Source organism: Rhyacophila brunnea, unplaced genomic scaffold (genome assembly GCF_057557595.1).
Source record: "Rhyacophila brunnea isolate RB1 unplaced genomic scaffold, BYU_Rbru_1.0 scaffold_7, whole genome shotgun sequence".
In the NCBI taxonomy this organism is placed as follows: Eukaryota; Metazoa; Arthropoda; class Insecta; order Trichoptera; family Rhyacophilidae; genus Rhyacophila; species Rhyacophila brunnea.
Window position 1 is genome coordinate 17,299,576 of NW_028233339.1, and position 6,164 is coordinate 17,305,739.

The window sequence follows — 6,164 nt, forward strand, 5'->3', positions numbered from 1 at the left end:
TATTTTAAAACTTCTTCAGCATGTTATTTAAAAGTTTATTACAATCGGAAAATTTTTGTAAACTGTTATCCATATTTATTTAGTTGGATACAAAGAGATTGGACACAGTCTAATCTCTTTGGTTGGATATGTTTAATAATCGACATTGAATACTTATTGATGTGTATGTGTAGCATTAAGCCCATTGGCTGGTTTTATATAACGTAAATGATGCAATAAATTCGTTATAAGATTTAAAAGGGTGCCTCTAACGTAGAATACATGTATTATTATTATTTTATTTTTTATTGTGGGGCCTCAAAATCAGTCAGTACGTCGGGCCTCCGCCACATTAAACGTGCCATTGACTAAACATACCAATCATGTTACTTATTGTCTTACTTGTTCGTTGTAGCTTTTAATTCAAAACGCTCAATTTATGTGAAAAAAAATGTTAGAAACGTATAGAAAAAGGCCTACTATTATTATCAGACCCTAACATGAAACTGTAATGTTTGGTGGTAGTGCTAGTTATTGCCCATACTTTGAATGCAATACATGGTAAACTTTTTGTAGAAAATGATGATTTTTGCATATTGAAATAAATTGTAATAATTCGATAGAAGAATGCAATCGAAAATCTTCATTTATAGCGAACAGGTCACCGCATTGCATTCGAAGATAATCACTAACTAGCACTACGTAATTCAGTGACACGGTTTGGATATAGCCGGCCTTACGAAGCTATTTTATACACAAGGCGGCTACCGACGGAAGTGTATCATATTTATGTATTGAGGTGGTTAATTATTACAATAAGTTAACCGTCTAAACTGTCAAAAAGTGCTATGTTTTAACAGACCCTCTCTTTGTTGTGTTAACTTTTAGAGCGAGATAGGCGATTTTGAGAGTTTAAACCGTTAACTTATTGTAACAATTAACCGCCTCAATACATAAATATGATAAAGTTATAATGTTTATCACTTTAGCCGTCAAAAGCCGCCATGTGTATGAATAGATCCATTGGTACAGGAAAGTTACCTATACAAAATGCAATGTTGGAAAAATTATGAATTAGACCGCAATGAATCAAAAAACCCATTGCGCGGTAGCTAATGCCATCATACATGTTATAATATATCTATTAATAATGCTGTTGTATTGTAATAGATATGCATACACTCTCAGTTTACGAATATATTTTGTAATCCCTAAACAATACGAAATCTCTTAAGTACATAATATCAACTAACACGTGCAGAAATAGAATATCTTCTTCAATAAAGCTGTTATGAATCAATTTTCCTATTTCCCGGTGCTAAATTTGTTTTGAAAATTTTAATCATTATCGTATTTTTTTTAGCAGGAATCGATTAATTTTATAAATTTCAACATTACAATGGCGACTAGAATATTATGTTTTAACTTATAGCGTCAGTTCTACGAATTAATTTATAATTATTTAATTTTAACTCTAAAAATACCACATAATTTATGAAAATGTGTAAGTGATCAAGTTTGTTCTTTCTCTTCATTGTGAAAGATATAATGATTCGATAGTTATGATTCTGACTAAAAATCACGTGACGGCGAATAATGCCATTTCTACCACAAAAATTGATTAGATATCTATACGAATACGAATGCAGAATATCCATAGAGTAGGAAGAACTATAATTATGATGCTGTAAATGGGCAACAAAATATGGGCGTCGATTTTTTTAAAAAACTAGTTAAGTAATAAATTAATCTTTATAATAATACTTACAAAATTACACAATTTAATAAAATACCGTATTTTCACACATTATGATATAGTTTTTAAGGTAAATAAATAAGTTTTAGAATTTTGGTGAATTTTTAAAGTTTGGATCTGCCCCCATGTTGCACCAAAATGTTAATATTTTACTATTTGTTTAGTTTTATGCATAGTAAAACACAATAACATTAATAATGTTGTATTTCAGAAATAACTAATATCGTATAACAAAGCAATAAATGAATAGCAAAATTATTTTGTTTGTTGCAATAAGGGGGGATCAGTGACGTCCCGTGGGGGTAGGCAAATTGAGCGTCGCTTGGGGCCGGCAGTTACTCGAAGGGCGGCAAATCGTGGAGAATCATTAGGTATATATAGAAATAGCTAATATTATTTTATTTACGTGTTGTAAAGTAAAAATGGTTCGAAAATAATAAATCTGTGTATTGCTAAATGGCACAGACCAAATGTGTCAGAAATATCCACCAAATAGAATATAAGACTTCTGGTGATTTGGGTAAGTATCTAACATGATAACCTATTATATTTATTTTATTCGATTTTTATATCGAAATTTAATTTTGTATATTTTAGTGGTATATATTTTGTTAGTAAGTAATGTATCCATAGATCACATTTCTTAGATATTGGAGTCGTGAAAGGAAAAGTGATAAAAAATACTGTATAAAAAATGGGGCGGCATTTTGGCGCTGCCTAGGGGCGGTGTTTTGTCTAGGGACGTCACTGGGGGGGATGTCCGGATCTGCTCCCTTGTTGCAGCAAACGGACTTGGGTCACAGTGGTCCAAATTTCGCAATAACACTCTTGTTTTTTGACGGAATTGTCTCTGATATACTTCAAACGATAGCCTTAAGCGATAAAATAATACGTGCAAGTTGGTAATTAGCATTTGTTAATTGTCTTGGCGAAAATGTGTATCTTTCAACCACGATTTAAACGAACATTCGCTGATTCGTGATTGTTTGTTGAGAATTTGAAAAATGCGTAGCAAAAAAAGTATACCAAAGGTGCCTATTACTTACGTGTAAGTTTGTTAAGTATTTTTGGAAGAGATAAGTTTTTAAATCGCATGATGTAAATCTGGTAAATAATATAATTTCAGAATACATAATGAATTCAATCTTAATCACAAAGATATTCGTGTTGAATCACTTATAAATTGCAATCTGCATAGTCTTCTTCTTGTATGGTACAACATTACAAATACCTACCTGAAAGCATAACAAATTATTGTTAGATTATAAATCAGTATGTGATTGCCCTTACTGTGTTGCTTAAAGAGTTGATTTATTTTCTATTAGCTCTACAATTAATTCGTTGTGAATCTTAGCCCCCTCGCGAATTGGTTTCATAACAGTTTTTTACGAGTAATAGTCTGATATGAGTTACTTGCTCAACCTGTTAGGACGCTAGATCCACGCTATGAGTCCAAATACAATGAATTTGGCGGACCTGTGTGTCTATTCTATACTTATCGACCGCTAAAGTGATAAAGTGATAAATATTTTCAAACTTAGGGTAGGTTTGTATCAAAGTATTAGCACTTATTGTAACAATTACAATACGTCGGTTGAAATTATTGCAATAAGTGCTATATTTTAACAGCAGTGAGAGAGGTGCCGATATCCATAGCGATCATGAGTTACTTATTGGAAACATCCGAGTAAAACTCAGTCGCCAGGCGAGGCATCCAAAGCGCGAACGAATTGACGTTGAGAAGCTCCGACGCCGAATAATTCGGATCGACTTCAAAACTGCTGTACGAGATAGTGTAGATCGTATCTACGAGCGGCACAAATCTCAATCCGACCTCATTGAGGCGGACTGGAGCCTCATAAAGAGTGCGATTGTGTCGTCGGCTCGTACCGTCCTTGGTACCAGAAGGAGTGAGCAGCCAAAGTGGATTTCTGACGAAACTTGGGTTGAAATTGGTGAACGAGCCAGGCTGAAAGCCCTGAGAGACGAGGAGACAGACCCCGACCGAACCGAGGACCGCCGGACTGACTACCAGACCCAAGACAGGGTAGTCAAACGATCCGTGCGGTTGGACAAGCGCAATTTTATGAACCGGCAAATTGAAGCGGCAGAGAAGGCAGCAAGCAGAAATGACACCAGGAAACTCTTCCGAATCACACGTGAAGTCTGCGGCAGGCGACCACCGACTCCCAGAGCCATTCATGGTCCCAGTGGAGCAATAGAGTCTGGCGCAGAATGCGTCAAGAAGATTTGGAAGAATCATTTCTGCGGATTGCTGAACCGCCCACCCCCTTTGGATCCCTTTGATATATCTGCGGAAGCTTTACTTTTGGACATTCCCCGAGCAACCGACATTTCCGATTGCCCGCCCACGCACACCGAGATAAAATCGGCTGTAAAAAGGCTCAAGAACGGAAAGGCACCGGGGGGAGACGGGATTTATCCTGAATTCCTCAAGTACAGCTTGAGCGCAATCCTGCACCCTATGTTTCATCTGATGACAAAGGTGTGGGAAGAAGAGCGCTGCCCAAGGAACTGGGTGAACGGTGAAATCATCACACTTCTTAAAAAGGGTGACCCTCTAAGCTGCGACAATTACCGAGGCATTACGCTACTCAGTGTTCCGGGAAAGATTTTGGCAAACATCATTTTGATGAGAATAAGGGACCCAATAATGCACGTCCTCAGGAAAAACCAAGCCGGATTTCTACCTGGTCGAGCGTGTGCAGACCAAATCCACAACCTTCGATGTCTTCTCCAGCAGAGCCATGAGTTGAACAGTTCGATGGCTTGCTGCTTTGTGGATTATGAGAAGGCTTTCGACAGTCCGCACCGCCCCTTCCTCTGGATGATACTGGGAGCATACGGGATCTCCCTCCCAAGATCATTGCCATAATCAAAAGCCTGCACTAGAATAGCGAATGCTGTGTCAGAATTGGAGACACTGTCACGGAATGGTTCGGGGTAACGACCGGAGTCGGACAGGGTTGTGTCCTTGCACCGTTTCTCTTTATCATTCTCTTTGACTTCATACTACGGAAGTCAATACCACCCGACCGAGGCATACCTGTTACCCCCACGGCAAAGCTATGCGACCTGGAATACGCCGATGACGCTGTCCTATTCAACAACTCAATCGAGGGCATTCAAGAGACAATCGTCAGGTTGCATAACAACTCCTCTTGCGTTGGTTTGAAAATCAACGCGAAGAAAACCAACGTCAAACAAACTGTTTGTAGAAAATGGTAATTGTTGTAAAATGGTAATACATTAATTAATTTCAACAGAATATACAATCAAAAATCTTTATTTACTGCGAACAAGTTACCGCATTCACTACCATCGTAACTCGCTATTCAATACCCCGGCCTGACTTGTGTTTTTATTTTGTAGTCATAATAATTATTTGTCAGTAAAATAATAAATATTTACTACTGGTTATGAAACAAAGTTTTTTTGTTCAAATTCTACAATAATATTTGAATTATTTATATTGACAGCCGATGCAGGATATAAACCTATCCTCGGAATGGTCTACAATATAGCCTGAAACAGCTGTCATCATAAATAACTCAAACCTCGTAGAATTGACAACAAAATATTTGTTTCCAAACCATTGTAATTGAGTTCTACTGCGGAAAAACCAGTTCAGTTTATAAATATGACTAGGTACTATTACTACCATATCAGGGATAGAGCAAGCACAAGATCGCGATGGCCATGTAGACTGCTTTTGGTTCGAGTTCGTACCCCTATCCCACAAGGGTGCAGAATTATTGTCGCACTTTCCGGTGCGACATTCTAATTGTAATTCTAATAATTATATCGGAAAACATATCCAAGTCGCGCGAAGCGCCTATTCAGGATAACATCCATAACCATGCACCGACGTATAAGCTCAGGGACTGAAGTATTTATATCGCGGCCGTATCAGTGTACCCTTAAGATTCGTCAGAGACATCGATTCTCAAAGCTCAAAAGATATTTTGGCCTTGCTTGTCAAAACCATACATCTTCATAAATAGCTCTATAATTTTCCTTTTTTATTTGTTGTCAATATCAATTTTAATTGGCAAAACCGCTTCTGATTATTGTATTTGATTGGGTGCGTGCATAATGTACCGTGCAGTATCGTCTTTTTTTAAAATTAATATAATGTATTTCCACTGACAGTTAACAGAAAATAAAAGTATGGAATATAAAAAATATTGGTACTATACCTTTATTCTGGATACAGCGGCAAACACATTTTGAAAATAGCCGAAATAGTGGATTATTTGTTAGTTTGGTTTAAGTTAAGTTAGGTTAGGTTATTTTAGGTTATCCTAACAAATAATCCAGTATATCGGCTATTCTAACATGTGTTTGCCGCTGTATAACCGTATAGCACCAAATTATTTGTTTTTTTATGAATTGTTGTTATTTTTAA